Genomic DNA, 21537 nt, shown 5'->3' on the forward strand with positions numbered 1-21537 from the left:
CAAATCTGTAAGACTTAAATTATCATTGATAATTTAAGCTTACCATACAGCAACAGTAACTAAAACAGTGTGGCCTGAGCCCAAGGATACATTATAGATAAATGGAACAGAATGAAGAGTACGGAAAAAGACCCACACATAAATTGTCACTGGATTCATAACAAAAGTATAATTCAGTCAGAAAAAGATGGTGTTTTTAATGAATAGTGCTTGTTCATTTGGATCTATATGGGGGAAGAAAAAATCTTACCATACACCATATTAAAGAAAAATTCAAGATATATCACAGAATTAAATGGGAAAAAAAGCTTTTAGATGAAAATATGAAGTATATTTTCATGATCTTTAGGCATATAAAGGTTCTTAAATATGATACACAAAAGTGCTAACCATTAAAGAAAAAGTTATACTTGTGATTGATTAAATTAAGAGCCTCTATCAATTAAAGGTCACTATTAAGAAAGTAAAAAAGCAAACCACAGAACTGGAAGAAAATAGTGTAATTACATATATTCAACATTGTACTCATTTCCAGACTCCTTAAAGAACTCCTAGTAATCAATAACAAAAAAATCAAACAACTCAACAACATAAAAAGAGCATACCCCTGAGTAAACCTTTGGAAAAGTGTTCCACATCATTAGTTGCTGGGGAAATGGAAATTAAAATTAGCATTATGGGAAGATCCACTCTCACACTGTTGGCATGAGAAGCTCTGTGGACCCTCTCCTTGAAGAAACAACCAGAAATGATGACAGTTCTTTTAAAAGTAAAATAAACATTTAAAATCTGTAGAAATGGGGATCCTAGTTGCTCAGTCAGTTAAGCATCCGACTTCGGCTCAGGTCATGATCTCATTGCTTGTGGGTTCAAGCCCTGTGTCGGGCTCTGTGCTGACAGCTCAGAGCCCAGAGCCTGCTTTGGATTCTGTGTCTCCCTCTCTCTCTGCCCCTCCCCCACTCATACTCTGTCTCTCTCTGTCTCTGTCTCAAAAATAAATAAACATTAAAAAAAATTAAAATCTCTAGAAATGGTTCAAAATCAGGAAGCAAATGAAGAAACATCTATTCAGGAAAATATTTGCAAATCATATATCTGGTAAGGGACTTGTGTCTAGAATATGTAGAGAACACTTACAAGTCCATAATACAACAGCCTTATAAAAAAATGTGTAAAGTCTACACTGTTAAGTATGAGTATAACACAGGTCCTGGGAGAGGCTTACAGAGAAAGGCTGAAAAGTAAAGGTAAAGGAACAGGCTGCATCTTGGAAGGCCTTTGCACTGAACTAAGAAGTCTGAACGTTGTCCAGAGAGCTATGGGAACCATGAGAGGTCTTAAGCATTGAGTGAGGAGATCAGATTCCATATTAGAAAGACTCATCTGATAACAATATGGAGGTGGGCTGCAGCTGATCCACACTGAAGGCAGAAACTGAAGGAGAAGCAAATGGAGATGAGAAAATAAGAGCAGATGCGACAGTGCTTCCCAGGTAGAATCTCTAGGAATTAGTGGCCAATTTGATAGAAGGGATGAGGGAGTGAGTAAAATCACAAATGTGGCAATCCCACAGGCCAGCTTCAGTTTGCAGATTTTGTGTTTATTTTGCCATTTACAAAGTTACATTTGAACTGTGGTGGCTTGTTCAATCCTGTTTGCTTCAGTCCTCACCACTCCCTGTTCACGACCCTGCTGGACTTTACCCGCCTGGTTCCTGAAGTAATGACTTTCCTAGACAGTCCTTTTTTTTTTTTTTTTTTTTTTTTTTTTTTTTAATGTTTGTTTACTCTGGGGCTGTTAGGAGACACATCAGATGAAGAAGGACAAAGGAACTGTGGGGTGGGTGACTTCATTCCTCTCCTCTGACACGGACTCTGCCACTGTTCCCAGCCTCCAATCGCACCCACTGCCTTCCCCAAGCTTTCAACTGACTTTTATTGGTTTTTCTGCAGGAAAATCAAGAAGAGAGGAAGAATCTAGGCTTTTCCTCTCATAGATGCCTTGAAAACATTGAGAAGCTATGTTATATATCTACTAAATTCCATGTCAGATCTAATCCTCATTGCAACATGGCTGGAATGTAGGATTACTTTTGCTGTACATGTAAGTAAACTGAGGCAGTTTATGTAGGACAGGTTGCCAATATGCTTTAGAATACTGCATTGAAGTTTCTTTAAAGAAAAAAAGATCATAAACCAGGGCCTCATTCTTTTCTGAAGCCATTTGACTTTTTTTATAACCTTCATTTAATTTTATGATAGATTCAGAGGTATATTCACCAGAATTTCTGACCAGCAAAATATAGGAATTACAGCTGATTCATAACTTTGCCAACATATGGTATCATCACAGTTTACTGGTAAGAGTATAAAAATTGGCTACAAGCATATTGGAAAAACTGTTTGACAGTATCCTATTTGTCTATTGCTGGTTATAAACCATTATAAAATGTAGTGATGTAAAAGCAACAATTTGCTTTCTTTCACAGTCCTGTGGGTTGACTGTGCTCCCTTCAGTAGTTCTTGCTTCAACCTCTCAGGCATCATGCTCATCACCCCACTGATGGTGTGGAGCCTGCTTGGGATTCTCTCTCTCTCTCTGCCCCACACTGCATGTGCTCTATCTCTTTCTCTCTCTCAAAATAAATGAATAAACATTTTGTTAAAAAAAAATCCTGTTGCCTACGTATGAGGTCTGTGAGGCACACACAAGTTTGGTTTGACAGGCCATTGCTGACCAGTGGTAGGAAGTAGTGGATTTTTCTGAAGACCTGACTGGGCCTGACATGCAAGAGAGCTTGATCACATGGCTGGCAGTTGATTCTGGGTTTTTACACTGAGCCGAGATGGAGCTGTCTATCAGAGTGCTTATACATGTGGTCTTACAGTCGGCTGGTGACTATTGAAAGGGAGTATTCCGAGAGTAAGGGTTCAAGAGACCTAAGCAGAAACTGTTTCTTACAACCTAGTGCTGGGAGTCATGTGACATCAGTGACAGTCTATATACTCAGTTATACAGGGTTAGCCAAGACTCAGTGGGGGAAAGGACCACACAGGGCATGAGTCCTGGGAACTGTAGCTGACTGGGGGCCATTGTGCAAAAGTAGCTCTTGTAGTCTTTTCTGATTTCCAGTGTTTCATTTTCCTCCTAGAAATAAAATGTTCTTGCAACTTTCCCAAGACCTTCAGGTCTCACTCCATTTGTTGTCAGGGTCAAGCTTGAAGTCTGTGATCTCCCTTTCTAAACCAGGTCCAGATATCAGTGGAGGTCCTTGGGTCCTGTCCCTCTGCTGAAGCTCCTCAAGCACAGCTACTAGACTACAATTCTCCCAACCTATAGACTTGTGAGTTAAAGTGACAAGTTTCCTTCTCATATACAAACAACCAACATACAATAGTAGGACAGGAACAAGGTACAAGACATTTTAATTTAAAAGACAATGGACAGGAAGCACATGGCTGTCAGAGAACAACAGAAATTTTATTGAGTCTATTCCTCCTCCCTGCTATGGCTCTAGTCTCTGTGATCTAAGCTCTTGGTTCTGCACTCTGAGCCATCTTTCCTCTTCATTCAGAAATAATGCTTCAGGTACTAACCTGATTCCTAAGACTGACTCATGGCCTTATAGCTTTTTTCCTGTTGATCTGCCTCTTTCCCTAGAAGTCCAAGCACTTGGGTGTATTTGTTTATTCATTGGTCTGCTTGTTTAAAAAACAGTATTAGGTTTTCTGTGATTATGACTGGTGCTCTCTCTATGACATAAAGGCCACACCCATAAATATCTATGATAGGGTACCTTCTCCTTTGGGATCAGCATCATGGTGCTCAGAGATTAATGTGTCTAAGGTTCTTGGAGACCATTTTTCTAGGAAATAAGGTCTGTGACATGTGCCCTTAAGATTTCTTTGTCCCTAAGATTCTTAAAGGCCTATTGGTGGGGAGCCTCAGTGGCTCAGTCAGTTAAGCACCTGACTCTTGATTTTGGCTCAGGTCATGGTCTCATGGTCATCAGATTGTGCCTCACATCAGACTCCCTACTGATGGTGTGGAACCTGTTTGAGATTCTCCCTCTCTCTGTTTCTCTCTGTCCCTCCTCTCCACATGCTCTCTCTCACTCTCCCAAAATAAATGAAGACATTTTTGCAAACTACAAGTCCTGTTGCCTATGTATGAGATCTGTGAGGCACACACAAGTTTGATTTGACAGGCAGTTGCTGTCCAATGGTAGTAAGCACTAGATTTTTCTGAAAACTTTACTGGGCCTGACATGGAAGAGAGCTTGATCACATGGCTGGCAGTTGATTCCAGCTGTTTACTGTGGGCTTAGATGGGGTGTTCTATCAGAGAGCTTATACATGTGACCTTTCCATGTGGCTTGATCTTTTTGCAGCTGCCTATTTCAAGGGAGCATGCCAAGAGTGAGGGTCCCAGGAGACCAAAGCAGAAACTGTTTCTTATGACCTAGTGTTAAGAGTTACGTGACATCAGTGACATTCTATACACCCAGTTATTCAGGGTCAGCCCAGACTCAGTGTGGGAGAGGACCACACAGGGCATGAGTCCTGGGAAATTTTATTGACTGGGGGCCATTTTTCAAAAGTAGCTCTTATAGACTTTTCTGACTTCCAATGTTTCATTTCCTCCCTATCAGCAAAATGCTCTTTCAACCTTCACAGGACATCCAAGGTCTCTTCTATTAGTTGTCAGGGTCAAGCTTAAAGTCTGTGTTCTCACTATCTAAATCAGGTCCAGATATCAGTGGAGGTCCTTGGGGCCTGTCCCTCTGCTGAAACTCCTTGAGAACAGCTTCTAGACTATGATTCTCCCAATCTATAGACTTGTGAGTTAAAGCAACAAGTTTCCTTCTCATATACAACCAACATACAATGTAAGACAGGACAAGAGTAGAAGCCATTTTCACTTAAAAAAGCAAAGGACTGGGGCGCCTGGGTGGCTTAGTCAGTTAAGCGTCCGACTTCGGCTCAGGTCATGATCTCGCGGTCCGTGGGTTCGAGCCCCGCGTCGGGCTCTGTGCTGACAGCTCAGAGCCTGGAGCCTGTTTCAGATTCTGTGTCTCCCTCTTTCTCTGACCCTCCCCTGTTCATGCTCTCTCTCTGTCTCGAAAATAAATAAACGTTAAAAAAAAATTTAAAAAAAAAAAAAAAAAGCAAAGGACTGTGGAGCCTGTTGGTTCAGTCAGTTAAGTGTCCAACTTTGGTTCAGGTCATGATCTCCCGGTTCATGGTTTCAAACCCTGTGTCAGGCTCTGTGCTGACAGCATGGAGCCTGGAGCCTGCTTTAGACTCTATGTCTCCCTCTCTCTCTGACTCTCCTCCACTCACATTCTGTTTCTCTCTCACTCAGAAATAAAAAAAAAAAAAAAAAAAATTTTAAAAATAAAATAAAAAGACAATAGACAAGGAGCACATGACTGTCAGGGGACAATAGAAATTTTATTAAGTCTACTCCTCCTCCCTACAAGTGATTCTCTATGGCTCTAGTCTCTGTGATCTAGGCTCTCAGTTCTGCATTCTGAGCCATGTTTCCTCTCCATTCAGTAATAATGCTTTAGAAGCTAAACTGATTTCTAAGACTGACTCATGGCTTAAAGGTGACTCATGGCCCTATAGCTTTTGTCCTGTTAATCTGCCTTTGTCCCTAGAAGTCCAAGAACGTGGGTGTATTTGTTTATTTGTTGGTCTGCTTAAAAAACAGTATTTAGGTTTTCTGTGATTATGACTGGTGCTCCCTCTATGACATAAAGGCCACACCTATACATATCTCTAGGAATGGATACCCTTTCCTTTGGGATGGGCATCAAGGTACTTGGAGATAATGCCTCTAAGGTTCTTGGAGAACTTTTTTCTAGCAGATAAGGTTTGAGACATATGCCCTTAAGATTTCTTTGTCCCTTAAGATTCTTAAAGACCTATTGCTGGGGACCCTCAGTGGCTCAGTCAGTTAAGCATCTGAGTGTTGATTTCGGCTCAAGTCACAGTCACAGGATCATCAGATCGTGCCCTGTGGTAGGCTCCCTGCTGATGGTGTGGAGACTGCTTGGGATTCTCTCTCTCTGTCTCTCTGTTTTTCTCTCTGCCCTTTCCCCTGCATGTGGTTTCTCTCTTTGTCTCTCAAAATAAATCAATAAACTTTTTTTAAAAAAAAACAAAATAAAAATAAAAATAAAAAAACAAATCCTGTTGCCTATGTATGAGATCTGTGAGGCACACACAAGTTTGTTTTAACAGGCCATTACTGTCCAAGGTAGGGAATACTGGACTTTTCTGAAGGCTTGATGGGTCTGACATGGAAGAGAGCTTGCTCACAAGGCTGGAAGTTGATTCCGGCTATTTACTGTGAGTTTAGATGGGGCTCTCAGAGTGCTTATACACATGCCCTTATAGTATGACGGCTGACTACTGAAAGGTAGCATTCAAAGAGAGAGGGTTCCAAGAGATCAAAGCAGAAACTGTTTGCTTCTTATGACCTTGTGTTGGGAGTCATGTGACATCAATGGCATTCTGTATATTTGGTTATCCTGGATCAGCTCACACTCAGTGTGGGAGAGGACTACACAGGGCATGAATTCTGGGAAGTGTAGTTGACTGGGGGCCTTTGTTCAAAAGTAGCTCTTATAGTCTTTTCTGACTTGCAACATTTCATTTCTCTCTTAGAAGCACAATGCTCTTGCAACCTTCCCAAGAGCTCCAAGTTCTCACTCTATTAGTTGTCAGGGTCAAGCTTGAAGTCTGTGATCCTACTATCTAAATCAGGCCCAGATATCAGTGGAGCTCCTTGGGACCTATGCCTCTGCTGAAGCTCCTTGAGAACAGCTTCTAGACTACAATTTTCCCAATCTATAGACTTGTGAGTTAAAGTGACAAGTTACCTTCTCATACACACCCAACAAACAATAGTAAGACAGAAACAAGGGTACAAGACATTTTCATTTAAAAAGGCAACAGACAGGAAGAACATGTCTGTCAGAGAACAATAGAAATTTTATTGAGTCTACACCTCTTATCTACAAGTGGCTTATCTCTATGGCTCTAGTCTCTGTGATCTAGGCTCTTGGTTCTGCACTCTGAGCCATCTTTCCTCTCCTTTCAGAAATAATGCTTCAGGAGCAAATTGATTTCTAAGACTGAGTCATGGTTGTAGAAGGTTGACTCATGGCCTTATAGCTTTTTTCCTGTTGATCTGCCTCTTTCCTTTGAAGTCCAAGCACATGGGTGTATTTGTTTACTTGTTGCTCTGCTTGTTTAAAAAACAGTATTAGGTTTTCTGTGATTATGAATGGTGCTCCCTCTATGACATAAAGGCCACACCCCTAAATATCTCTAGAATAGGCTGCCTTCTCCTTTGGGATGGGCATCAAGGTGGTTGGAGATGATGCCTCTAAGGTTCTTGGAAACCTTTTTTCTAGCACATAAAGTTTGAGACTGGTACCCTTAAGATTTCTTTGTCCCTTACGATCTTAAAAGCCTATTGCTACGGATCCTCAGTGGCTCAGTCAGTTAAGCATCTGACTCTTGATTTTGGCTCAGGTCCGTCTGTGTCTCACAGTTGTCAGATCATGCCCCACGTCAGGCTCCCCAGTGATGGTGTGGAACCTGCTTGAGATTCTCTCTCTCTCTCTCTCTCTCTCTCTCTCTCCCTCTCTTTTTCTCTGCCCCTCCCCTGGATGTGCTCTCTTTCTCTCTCTCAAATAAATGAAGACATTTTTGGAGAAAAAACAAAACCTGTTGTCTACCTATGAGGTATTTGAGGCACACACAAGTTTGGTTTGACAGGCTGTTGCTTTCAAATGATAGTAAGTACTGGATTTTTCTGAAGACTTGACTGGGCCTGACATGGGAGAGAGCTTTATCACATAGTTGGCAGTTGATTCCGGCTATTTACTATGAGGTCAGATGGGGCTCTCTCTCAGAGTGCTTATACACATGGCCTTTCCATGTGTACACATGGCTTGATCTTTTGACAGTATGGAAGCTGACTATTGAAAGTAGAATTACAAAAGTGAAGGTTCCAAGACACCAAAGCAGAAACTGTTTGTGTCCTATAACCTGGTGTTGGAGGTCATATGACATCAGAGAAATTCTATATATCTAGTTATACTGGTCAGCCCACACTCAGGGTGCAGAGGACTACACAGGGCATGAATCCTGGGAAGTGCAGTTGACTAGAAGCCAAGTTTGAAACTCGTTCTTATAACTTTTCTGATTTCCAGTGTTGCATTTCTCTCCTAGAAACAAAATTCTCTTACAACCTTCACAAGACCTCCAAAGTCTGACTCTCTTAGTGTCTAGGTCAAGCTTGTAGTCTGTGATCTCAATATCTAATTCAGTCTCAGATATCACTGGAGCTCCTTGGGGCCCATCCTTAGCTGAAGCTCCTTGAGCACAACTTCTAGAGTATGATTGTCCCAGTCTTTAGACTTGTGAGTTAAAGGGCAAGTTTTCTTCTCATAGACAACCAACATACAGTGGTAAGACAGGAACAAGGTATAAGACATTTTCATTTAAAAAGGCAAAGGACAGGAAGCACATGGCTGTCAGGGGACAATAGTAAGTTTATTGATTCTACTCCTCCTCCCTACAAGTGATTCTCTATGGCTCTGGTCTCTATGATTTAGGATCTTGGTTCTGACGATGAGCCATCTTTCCTGTCCATTCATAAATTAAGCTTCAGGAGCTAAATATATTTCTAAGACTGAGTCATGGCTGTAAACGGTTGACTCATGGAGTTATAGTTTTTTTCCTGTTGATCTGCCTCTCGAAGTCCAAGCACGTGGGTGTATTAGTTTATTTGTTCTGCTTGCTTAAAAAACAGTGTATAGGTTTTTTGTGATTATGACTGGTGCTCCCTCTATGACATAAAGGCCACACCCATAAATGTCTATGATAGGGTACCTTCTCCTTTGGGATCAGCATCATGGTGCTCAGAGATTAATGCCTCTAAGTTTCTTGGAAACCTTTTTTCTAGAAGATAAGGTTTGAGATGTGCCCTTAAGATTTCTTTGTCCTTTTAGATTCTTAAAGGCCTGTTGCTGGGAATCCTCAGTGGCTCAGTCAGTTAAGCTTCCATGTCTTGATTTCAGCTCAGGTCACAGTCTTAGGGTCATCAGATCATGCATTGTGTCAGGCTCCCCACTGATGGTGTGTAACCTGTTTGGGTTTCTTCTCTCTCTCTCTCTGCCCCTTCCCTGAAGGCACTCTACCTCTTTCTGTCTCTCAAAATAAATGAATAAACATTAAAAAAAATATTCTTTTGCCTACATATGAACTCTGTGAGGCACACACAAGTTTGCTTTGACAGGCAGTTGTTGTCCAATGGTAGTAAGCACTGGATTTTTCTGAAGACTTGACTGGGCCTGACATGGAAGAGAGCTTGACCACATGGCTGGCAGTTGATTCCGGCTGTTTACTGTGAGCTTCGATGTTTACATGTGAGCTCACATGTGTGTAAGCACTCAATGAGGGCCATTGTTCAGAATGCTTATACACGTGGCCTTTCCATGTGGCTTAATCTTTTTGCAGTATGGCAGTTGACTATTGAAAGAGAGCATTACAAATGTGAGTGTTCCAAAAGACCAAAGCAGAAACTGTTTGTTTCTTATGCACCTAGTGTTGGTTGTCATGTGACATCAGTAACATTCTATATACCCAAGTTATACAGGGTCAGCCCATACTCAGTGTGAGATAGGACTACACAGGGCATGAATACTGGGAAGTGTAGTTGACTGGAGGCCATTGTTTGAAACTAGCTCTTATAGTCTTTTTTGGCTTCCAATGTTTCATTTCGCTCCTAGCTCCAAATTGCTCTTGCAAACTTCTCAAGACCTCCAGATCTCACTCTACTAGTTTTCAGGGTCAAGCTTGAAGTCTGTGATCTCCCTTTCTAAATCAGGTCCAGATATCAGTGGAGCTGCCTGAACCTCTGCTGAAGCTCCTTTACCACAGCTTCTAGATTACCATTCTCCCAACCTAAAGACTTGCTAGTTAAAGTGACAAGTTTCCTTCTCATACACACCCAAAAACAATGGTAAGACAGGACTAAGGGTACACGACATTTTCATTTAAAAAGGGAAAGTACAGGAAGCAGAAGAGTGTTGGGGACAATATTAACTTATTGAGTCTACACCTTCTCCCTACAGGTGATTCTCTGGCTCTAGGCTCTGTGATCTAGGCACTTGATTCTGCATGATGAACCATCTTTTGTCTCCATTCAGAAATAACGCTTTAGCACTGATCTGATTCCTAAGACTGACTCATGGCTGTAGAAGGTTGACTCATCGCCTTATAGTTTTTGTCCTGTTGATGTGCCTCTCCCTTGAAGAGCAAGCATGTGGGTGTGTTTGTTTATTTCTTGTTCTGCTTGCTTAAAAAATAGTATATAGGTTTTCTGTGATTATAACTGGTGCTCCCTCTATGACATAAAGGCCATACTCATAAATATCTCTAGGAATGGCTACCTTTTCCTTTGGGATGGGCATTAAGTTGCTTGGAGATAATGCTGCTAAGGTTCTTGGAGACCTTTTTTCTAGAAGATAAGGTTTGAGACATGTGTCCTTAAGATTTCTTTGTCCCTTAAGATTCTGAAAAGCCTATTCCTGCAGAGTCTCAGTGGCTCAGTCAGTTCAGCATCTGAGTCTTGATTTCAGCTCAGGTCACAGTCTCAGGGTCATCAGATCGTGCCCTGCGTCAGGCTTCCCACTGATGGTGTGGAGCCTGCTTGTGATTCTCTCTGTCTATTTGTCCCTTACCTGCATGTGTTCTCTCTTTCTCTCTTTCAAAATAAATGAATAAAAATTAAAAAAAAGAAAACCTGTTGTCTACATTTGATGTGTGTGAGGCACACAAAAGTTTGATTTGACAGGCAGTTGCTGTCAAATGGTAGTAAGTGTTGGATTTTTCTGAAGACTTGACTGGGTCTTCCATGAAAGAGAGCTTGATCATAAGGCTGGAAGTTGATTCCGGCTGTTTACTATGAACTTAGATTGGGCTATCTATCAGAGTGCTTACACATGTGGCCTTTCCATGTGGTTTGATCTTTTTACAGTACGGCAGCTATTTGAAGGGAGCATTCCAAGAGTGAGGATTCCAGGAGACCAAAGCAGAAATTATTTCTTATGACCTAGTGTTGGTAGTCATGTGACATCAGTGATATTCTATATACCCGAGTTATACAGGGTCAGCCCAGACTCAGTGTGGGAGAGGACCACACAAAGCACGAATCCTGGGAAGTGTAGTTGACTGAGGGCCATTGTTCAAAACTAGCTCTTATAGTCTTTTCTGACTTCCCATATTTCATTTCCCTCCTTGCAGTAAAATGCTCTTGTGACCTTCACAAGACCTCCAAGGTGTCACTCTATCAATTGTCAGGGTCAAGCTTGAAGTCTTTGTTCTCACTATCTAAATCAGGTCCAGATATCCTGGAGGTCCTTGGGGCCTGTCCCTCTGCTGAAACTCCTTGAGAACAGCTTCCAGGCTACGATTCTCCCAATCTATATACATGTGAGTTAAAGCGACAAGTTTCCTTCTCAAACACATCCAACATACAATGCTAAGACCAAAACAAGGTAACAGACATTTTCACTTAAAAAGGCAAAGGATAGGAAGCACATAGCTGTCAGGGGACAATAGAAATTTTATTGAGTCTACACCTCTTGTCTACAAGTGATTCTCTATGTCTCTAAGCTCTGTGATCTAGGCTCTTGGTTCTGCACTCTGGGCCATCTTTCCTCTCCATTCAGAAATAACACTTTATGAGCTGAGCTGATTTCTAAGACTAACTCATGGCCATAGAAGGTTAACTCATGGCCTCATTGCTCTTTTCCTGTTAAATTGCCTCTTTCCCTTGAAGTCCTAGCACATGGGTGTATTTATTTTTGGTCTGCTTGTTTAAAAAACAGTATATAGGTTTTCTGTGATTATGACTGGTGCTTCGACTATGACATAAAGGCCACACCCATAAATATCTCTAAGATAGGCTACTTTTTCCTTTCAATGGTCATCAGAGTGCTTGGAGATGATGCCTCTAAGTTTCTTGGAAACCATTTTTCTAGCAAATAAGGTTTGAGACATGTGCCCTTAAGATTTCTTTGTCCCTTAATTTTCTGAAAAACCTATTGCTGTGGAACTTCAATGTCTTAGTCAATGAAACATCTGACTCTTGATTGCGGCTCAGGTCACAGTCTCACAGTCTTGGGATAGAGCCCCACATCAAGCTCCCCGCTGATGGTGTGGAGCCTGTTTGGGATTCTCTCTCTCTCTCTCTCTCTCTCTCTCTCTCTCTGTCTGTCTCTCTGTCTGTCTCTGTCTCTCTCTTTGCCCTTTCCTTCCATGTGTTCTCTCTGTTTCTGTCTCTGAAAATAAATGAATAAACATTTAAAAAACCTTTTGCCTACCTTGGAAATCCATGAGGCATAAATAAGTTTTAATCTTTCTGAGGTACCTAAGAAGGATTTTATGGCCACATCCTTGACTTCATTTTACCCTGAGACCATGTTTTGCTGGTCTTCTCATGGGTATGGTCTTTGTTCTGGGGTCATCTCTTACTTTGAGACAATTTTGCTAGCTGGAAACCATCATGCATTCTATTTTCACTAGATTCCAATTAAAAACTGGACAGGTTTTTTGTTTGTTTGTTTGTTTGTTTGCTTGTTTGTTTCAACTCTCTCTTTCTATTTTTATTTTAGGCAGTAAAAGATGGCAGTTATCACTTTGAACATTCTTCCTGGAAATCTCTTTAGCAAAGTAACTTGTTTCTTAAGGACTCTTTCTATTCTCAACACATACTCTGGGGATAGTATTGCTAATGATTCTTCCATATATGACTGACATTCTTCTCATCGAGCCTCCAATAATCACTTCCTCATTGTCCTTCAAGAATTTGGAAACAGTTTCCTGACGGCTTGTCAAGCTTCTCCTCATTGTCTAATCCCAAAGTCAATGTTACATGTGTAGGCCTTTGTTACAAAAACACCTCACATAAAGGACAAATTTATATTTTATTCACTATAAAATAAAATGGTGGCTCAGTCAGTTAAGCGTCTGACTCTTGATATCAGCTCATGTCATGATCTTGCACTCTTGAGATCAAGCCCTGTGTTGAGCTCTGCACTGAACATGGAGCCTGCTTGGGATTCTGTCTCACCCTCTCTGTCTCTCTCTCTCTCCCTCTCAAAATAAATAAATAAACATTTTAAAAAAGAAAATAAATAATAACATTTAAAGAGATTCTATTAACATTTAAGAATATCTATTAAAACCTTTTAAAAAACCTTTTAAAACAAAAGATTTAGAATTACAAAATTCAGAGAGTGAATCAAAGGAGAGTTTGGTGATGGAATACACAATAGGTAGCCTATAAGAACTACTGAAAGAAAAATCACAAAACACAGAGCAAAAAATAAAGAAATAAGGTAAAAATAATATAAATGGAAGACAGATTGAGGAGGTTTAATGTTTGAATATAAGACATAGAAAAAGACATATTTAACTGGATAGAAAATAAGTGTTTAATGGGAATAGATATCACAAATCAAAAGGTAAATGAAAATTGTGAAAAATATTTGCAGACACTATGACAGGTAGTGTTATTATTTATAATAAAAAGATTTAAAAACTGATTTTAAAAATAAAAAATGATAAAAGGTTTTGAGACCAACTACATGTCCAAATGGAAAATAAATATACAATAACACCTTGGATTGTGAGTAACTTGTTCTGCGAGTGTTCCATAAGACATGCAAACATTTCTAATAAGTTTTAATTTGATAAAGGAGCGATGCCTTGTAACACGAGTAGTACGTGGTGCCAAATGTCACATGATCACAACTGAGACAATGGTTCTTGAAACTCACTTTGATATACAATTGCTTTGGATTACAAGCATGTTTCCAGACTGACTTATGCTCAAATACCAAGGTTTAAATATATACGATTTTCCTCATTTTACAATGACTATGCCCCAATTAACTCACCATAAGTTGAAAATATTGTAAGCTGAAAATGCACTTAATATGTGTAACCTACCAAGCATCACAGCTTAGCCTAGCCTCTCTTAAACACGTTCAGAACCTTTAGCCTATACTTGGGCAAAATCATATAACACAAAACCTAATTTATAATAAAGTGTTGAATATGCCATGTAACTTGTCAAATACTATACTGAACAGGAAAACAGAATGGTTGATAACAGAATGGTTATCAGTACTGGTTGTTTACCCTCGTGATGGCGTGGCTGACCAGGAGCTGCCTCTCACTGCCACTGCCCACATCATGAGAGAGAAATGTACTACATGTTGCTAGCCAGGGAAAAGACCAAATTTTTGAATTTGAAGTATGGTTTCTATTAAATGCATATTGCTTTCATACCATCATAAAGTCGAAAAATCATAAGTTGAACCATCATAAATAAATTGGAGATCATCTTTAAAAGATGTCTTACTTCTATCAATAAAGAAATGGTTGTATAAATTTGGATGCAGGCATACGGTGAAGTATTATATTACCATTAAAAAGATGCATTGAAGGTATAAGCAGCATACAAAGAAAGTGTACATGATATGATCCTGTTTTTATAATTTTTTAACATTTATTTATTATTGAGAGACAGAGACAGAGCGTGAGCAGGGGAGGGTCAGAGAGAGAGGGAGACACAGAATCCGAAGCAGGATCCAGGCTCCGAGCTGTCAGCACAGAGCCTGACGTGGGGCTCGAACTCATGAACTGCGAGATCATGACCTGAGCCGAAGTTGGACGCTTAACCAACTGAGCCACCCAGGCACCCCATGATCCTGTTTTTATAAAGCAAACAGTACCCCCAAAGTCTTAATTTATATATGTGTGTGTATGGCACACTATGTGCACATGTGCAAATGATAATAGAGCAAGAAAAAGATATGAATATTTGTGACACATGAATGTTATAGATGTGTGCAAACAAAGAAAGGAAGAAAAAGGCAATAAAAACAGAGAACAAGATGATTATTCCTGACAAAATAGCAAGCATGATATGATATAAACTAGGCAAAATTATATATACGAATAATATATGCATATGCATGTCTATATGCATAAAGAGTCACAAGAGAGAAGAAGCATTATATTTTAATGGTGGTTGTCTCAGGATGGTGGGATTTCAAGTGTCTGTTTCTTGCTTGTACACATGTTAATGATTACTTGAATTTTTTTTACTGGGAGCATATATTTTTCCTCAATTATGAAATTAGTTTCATTGTAAAAAATGGAGACGGGAGATGAGGGCTAGATAAACTTTGAGTGAACACCTCTTGAGATGGAAGAGGGCTGAAGTGATGCCTGGTTGACCATCGAGAAAGAATCGTAGAAGCAACACTGGATGGCCCTGTGAGAGAGACTTGGTAGCTCAAGAATCCAAAAGGTTGCCAAACTAGCTCTAATGGTATGGAAAGGAAACCCCTTCCAGCACCCCTTCCTAGGAGTGCTTTTCTCCTCTCTGAAAGAGATGTGGGGACCCCCATGGGTGTGGCAACTGAGCCAATCGAAGTACCAGCATGTGTGGAGGGTTTCAGCATGTGTGACAGTGGTGACTGAGAAATGACAACTGCCATCAGCAAGTAATGCAAATGCAGAACTCCTCCCTCTCTTTTTCACTTTCTTCCCACAATCCTCTGGGGCCAGAAGGGGCAGACTCATCACCTTGATCTTACTGTCTGGACCCCCATAAAAATAACTAACATTGAAGGCCTGGTTAGGAGGTTTAAATGCTAACCTTGATGTGCTAAAAAAAAAAAAAAATTAAAAAGGTAGGGGAGTGAATATTAAGGAAGTATTTATTTTCAATTTTTATTTATTCATTTTTGAGAGAGAGAACAGGGGAGGGGCAGAGAGAGAGGGAAAGAAACAGAATCCCACACAGGCTCCACGCTGTCAGCACAGAGCACAATGCAGGCCTCGAACTCACAAACTCGGAGATCATGACCTGAGCCGGAATCAAGAGTTGGAGGCTAAGGGCCTGAGCCACCCAGTACCCCAAAGAAGTATTTAAATCCTCTCTCAAAATGATAATCTGGTACTAGGATATGTCTTGATGCATAATTCTACTTTCAATATAGAAAATGATCTTTTATTCCTTTTCTGTTGTATAATTGCTAATTCCCTTTCTCCACCTCTAGCAGTTTTGAGGTAAAGTTCCTGTGCTTGGAAAGTCAAAAGAGGACAGTATATTATGTTAAAAATATTACCCCTCTCACAACAGGTACTAATTGTAGTGAACTTATTACAAGCCAGGCATTGTAGTGTTCTATGTGCCCATCTTTATTTAATACTCTCAACAACACTATATAAGAAATACTATTAAGCTCATATTTTTTTAGTGATAGACACAGACTCAGTAGGATTAAGTAATCTACTTAAGAATACAATTAGCCAGACCACCATAGTCAGTGGCAAATATTAACTTGAAAGGCTACGTTCGTGGTCACTATGTGCCATCCTCCTGGCTGTCTCTGTACAAGGCCGTGTATGTTTGCGTGTGTATGTGTGTGCGCACATGTATGAGTAAAATGTCCTGAGTAATAAATCTTTAAGTATCAGAATTTTATATCTGCTATCTAGTCCTAATAAAGAAATCTTCACTCGCCTCCTTTTCTAAACATGTTATTTGCACCTTTGAGGCCTTCCAGAAACCTAGGCAGAATCCCCAGTGGGAAACAACAAAAGCCGAGTGAGGTGGAAACACGGTGCTGTGGGAGTTGAGGAGAGAAAGAGCACATCTGATGAACAGATTAGTAATGGCTCTGAGGAAAGGTGGCCTTTGACAAAGGATTTGAAGATAGGAAGATTTTCACAGACGAAGCGTAGGTGGGCCATGATTTCTGAAAATTGTGTGGGGGTGCTGTAGGAGAGAGATTTTAGGCCTCACGGACAGTGCTTGAAAGTTTAGCTGCAACTTTGGTTGAAGATAGACTACAAGAAGCAGAAGGTAAGGCTAAAAGATCAGACTGGGTCTCTGCTGTGGAGTGTTCTGGATGCCAGAGTGAAGGGTCTGTTCTCAGTCTGGAATATTACAGAGTCAGGTCACACCCACAGAGGCCGGGGAGGTAATGTAAATAAGTGAAGAAGGCCAAGTGAAAGAGACAGACATATACTTTTTTTTTTTTTAAATATTAAACACTTAGAAATTATCTTGGCTTTCCAAAGCAAATATGTTGTCTTTCATTCATAATTTAAATATGTACCTTTTCAGGCTTTCATTTTCTTATGCTTGAGAGAGAGATGGGGATAGAGAAATATTTCCCCGTGTGAAAAGCAACAGCTCATAGCAATTTGATTTGTAATGGCCAAAAATAAAAACAACAGCAACAAATATCCATCAGCATGTAAATGGATAAACAATTTATGGTATATCCACGTGGTAGAATACTATTCAGTAAAATGTAATGAACATGCCACTACATGTATGCATCTCAAAATAGTTTTGCTAGATAAAAAAAAAAATCCAGAAAACAGAGTATATTCTGTGTGATTTTATTTATACAAAATTCTGAACAATGTAAATGCGTCTATGATGACAGAATACGGATCAACGGTTGCCTGAGGTTCAGAAGAAGGTGGGAAGGGACAGGAAGGAGAAATACAAGAAATCTTTTGGGTGTGATTGATAGGCTCATTATGTTGACTGTAGTGATGACTTTTCAAATGTGTCCATATGCCAACTACATACTTTATCAATTTTATTTTTTATTTTTTTTATTTTTTAGAGAGAGAGGAAGCTTGAGCAGTGGAGAGGGGTAGGGGGAGAGAGAGATTGAATCTTAAGCAGGCTCCACACTCAGCACAGGGCCACATGTGGGCTCAAACCCACAACCCGGGGATCATGACCTGAGCTGAAATCAAGAGCTGGACACTCAACCAACTGAGCCACCCAGGTGCTCCAATGTTTACAACTTTTTAAATTTGATGGTTCTTTTAAGGTAAAATTTTTGAATAAATAAATAAGACAGCTGTAAATAGCTGTTTCTCCATTAAGAAGGTAAGCCAAAATGAGAAATCAAATCATTTTTTTTTGCCTTGGGCTCCTAGAACTGACTAAACCTCTTGAATTGTTGAAAGAAGCTTTAAAATATCCCCAAGGCTATAACTTTGGGTGGTCTAGGAGTTCAGAAAGTGAGACCATAATGTGGTCTGGGTAGGAAGTGGGCAACAGTGAGTGAGTGTGATGGTAAAGGTTGGAGGCCAGTATTTCTACAGCCCTGCTTCTGCTCCTGCTCTACTAATTTGCCTCAATAATTCAGAGAGTTATGAACATCCTATTGCAATGTGCTCAACTTTAGAAAGTGCAGCAATATTAGTGAGCAGTCTTGAAGGCCACAAAATTTTCCGGGGGAAAAAAGATATCCCAGAATTTACCTTGTCTGCAAGGTTAAGGCTATATATTAGAGTAGCTGCCAGGTCATTATAGTCTGGAATATTCCAAGAAAGAAGACAAAAAAAGAAGGGAAGTCTATGAAGAAAAGGGAAGGAAGGAGAAGAAGAGAAAAGCCGGTGCCCGCAGCGTCAACACGCATGCGCCACCTAGAGGTCACTTGCAAGGTGTGGCTGCCTGTGTTCTCCCTTCCACAAACCCCGTTCAGGAGGATCCCTTGAAATACAGGGTGTGGCCACTTCATTAGGGAGATGTTTAAATTTTTTACCACGTCAAAAAAATTTAAACTGATATAAGTGAGAATTCACTACTCCTTTGACTTTTTACAATTCTTTGTTTTTGTTTTCCAACACTTTCATGCCTCCCTTTATTTTAACTTTTATGCATGCTTTATTTCCTTTACCAAATTGTAAATCTCCTGTAGGATGAGTACAGAACAGGCTCGTTTTTATATTCCTCACTCTTACCCTAACAATTTATGCTCAGTAAATATTTGTTGAGAAAACGTTTTTGTTTTTTTTTTTTAAACAGGCTATCAATGTTTTTATTTGACATATTGTGCATTAGAGCCCCCTAGTGTGCAAAAACCACTGTCTGAAGGAGCCCAGATGAACAGGAATGTGAACAAGTTTTCAAGGGAATGATCTTTGACTCCTTTAATTCATGGTCCTTTTCTTATATCTCTGATTTATTCTTCTGAGGGGAAAGACCAGTTGCAGAATATTAGAACTCATTAATTCTCCATTGCTGCAGCACTGACCTGTGCTTCAGCCTGCTTCCAAATTGCCTTTTCTTTCACCCCAGCAATGGAGGATAAAGTGTCTTATTGATTCCAAGAGACACCTTTTCACATTTTAACATTTCTGAAATCAAACCACATCTTACACTTGATGCCTCTCCCTATCACTCTTAGTTATGTGGTACTCATGACATCGTTGTCATTGCCCACACATGTGCAAACTTGGTTATAGCACTTCTCAATTCCACATCAGCTGAATTACAGGCTTTGCTTGTACCGTTTTTGTTAAGTTTAACTGCCATTTCAATACTTAAAAAAAATCTATATTAAGATACACTAACAACTACATATCTATACATATAAATGTATATGGAGAAAGCCATAATTTGGCATAAAAACATAAAGCTATTATGTATGCAAAATGGCAGGAAAATCATGCAGTGGGTTGTAAATTGATTAGTGTGAATTGAATATTTTTTGGAATGATGATCATATTCCTAGACTGTGCTACAAAACAACTAAGTTTTCTACAAGACCTGAGAAGGTCGATAGAGCTGTATTATATTCTATTATTGAGATTCATGCAAAACAATTGCTTATCAGGTACCAAGAAATGAAACCAGAGATGGGAAATTTTGCAGGTGCCCCTCTGATAATTCATATAATTACTGATGACTGAAAAATATCTCTATATATTTAATTTTAAGCTACAATATGAAACCTAAGAATGAGATCTTTTCTAAAAATCCCATTCTTTATAAATGGCAAAATAGCTGGATGATCAAGGTTGAGTTAATGATGTACTGGATTAAAGTCACTTGGAATTGGTAGCCAACAACTTCACATAACCCACATTGTAATTTGATTTTCAATGCATCTCATGCCCATGTACCTTAACAATTAAAGGAGAAGCTCACTGATACTATAGCAACTTGGGGTGTCTTGGCTATCCTTTTCCATAAAAATTACAAGTTGAGTTATACAACAAACTCTATAGGTCTAGATCAATGTTAGAAATAATGAAATCTTTAAGATATTGAATTTTTCTGCTCACGAATATAGTGCATCTCTCCACTGATGTACATGTTTTTTACTCTTTCAATAAATTTTATAATTATTCCATAAAAGATCTGTGCATCTTTTATTGTGTTTATTATGGATTGGCATTTCATTATTTTTGTTGCTGTGGTAAATAGTTTTGTTTTTCAAATTGTATTTTCCCTTTATTATTGGTGATATAAAATGAACTTGACTTTCATATGTTGATCTTATGTCTGGTAGCCTTGATAAATTTGTGCATCAACTTTATAGATTTGTCAAATTTTGGTATATGAATTAGATGACAATTTTCAATTTTCAAAAAGAAGAGTTTTGAATTTCTCTTTCAAATTCTTTTATGTTTGTTTCCTTTTAGTTTCTTATTGTGCCATCTAGATCCCTAAGGACAATTGTTGAGTAATATGGCATCCTAGTCTTGCTCTTTATTTTTAAAGGCATGTTTCTAATGGTTTACCTCTAAGAATGGCTTTTGCTATGCTTTTTTTAAGGTAAATACCATTATAATGTTATCCCTCATGAGCACAGAAACAAAACCCTTACTGAAATATTAGCAAACCAAATCTTGAAGCACATAAAAGCTTTAAACAACATGAGAAAGTGGAGTTTATTATAATAATGCAAGATTGGTTTAATATCTTAAACTTGATTATTTTATTTTTCTAATGTTTATTTATTTTTGAGAGAGAGAGACAGAGCATGAACGGGAGAGGGGCAGAAAGAGAGACACAGAATCTGAAACAGGCTCCAGGCTCTGAGCTGTCAGCACAGAGCCCGACGTGGGGCTCCAACTCGGGAACAGCGAGATCATGACCTAGGCTGAAGTCAGACACTTAACCAACTGAGCCACCCAGGTGCCCCAAAATTGATTATTTTAATACACCACATTAACATAATAAAGAAAATAAAGATGATCAATTCAAAAAGTTCACAGAAATGCATTAGTGAATAACGGTCATTCATAACAACTCCCAATAAACTAGGAATAGAAACCAAATTTCTCCTTTGGATAAAGGGCATACACAAAAAAAACTACAGCTAGCATTCTACTAATCTAGAAAGATAACACATTTTTACTTAAGATCAGGAACAAGGCAAAGATGTTCATTCTCAGCATTTCTATTTAACATTGTGTTTGCAGTTTTAGCCATTTTAGTAAGGTATGAATAAGAAGTGAAAGGCATACTTATTTAAAAGAAAGAAAATTATGTCTTTATTTTTAGATGACATCAAAAGCACTATCTTCATGGAAAAACATAAAATGAACTTCATTAAAATGAAAAACTTGATTTTTAAGAGATACCATTAAAAAAAGGAAGAAACAATTC

The sequence above is a fragment of the Panthera onca genome, chromosome B4 (assembly GCF_046562875.1).
Source record: "Panthera onca isolate mPanOnc1 chromosome B4, mPanOnc1 haplotype 2, whole genome shotgun sequence".
In the NCBI taxonomy this organism is placed as follows: Eukaryota; Metazoa; Chordata; class Mammalia; order Carnivora; family Felidae; genus Panthera; species Panthera onca.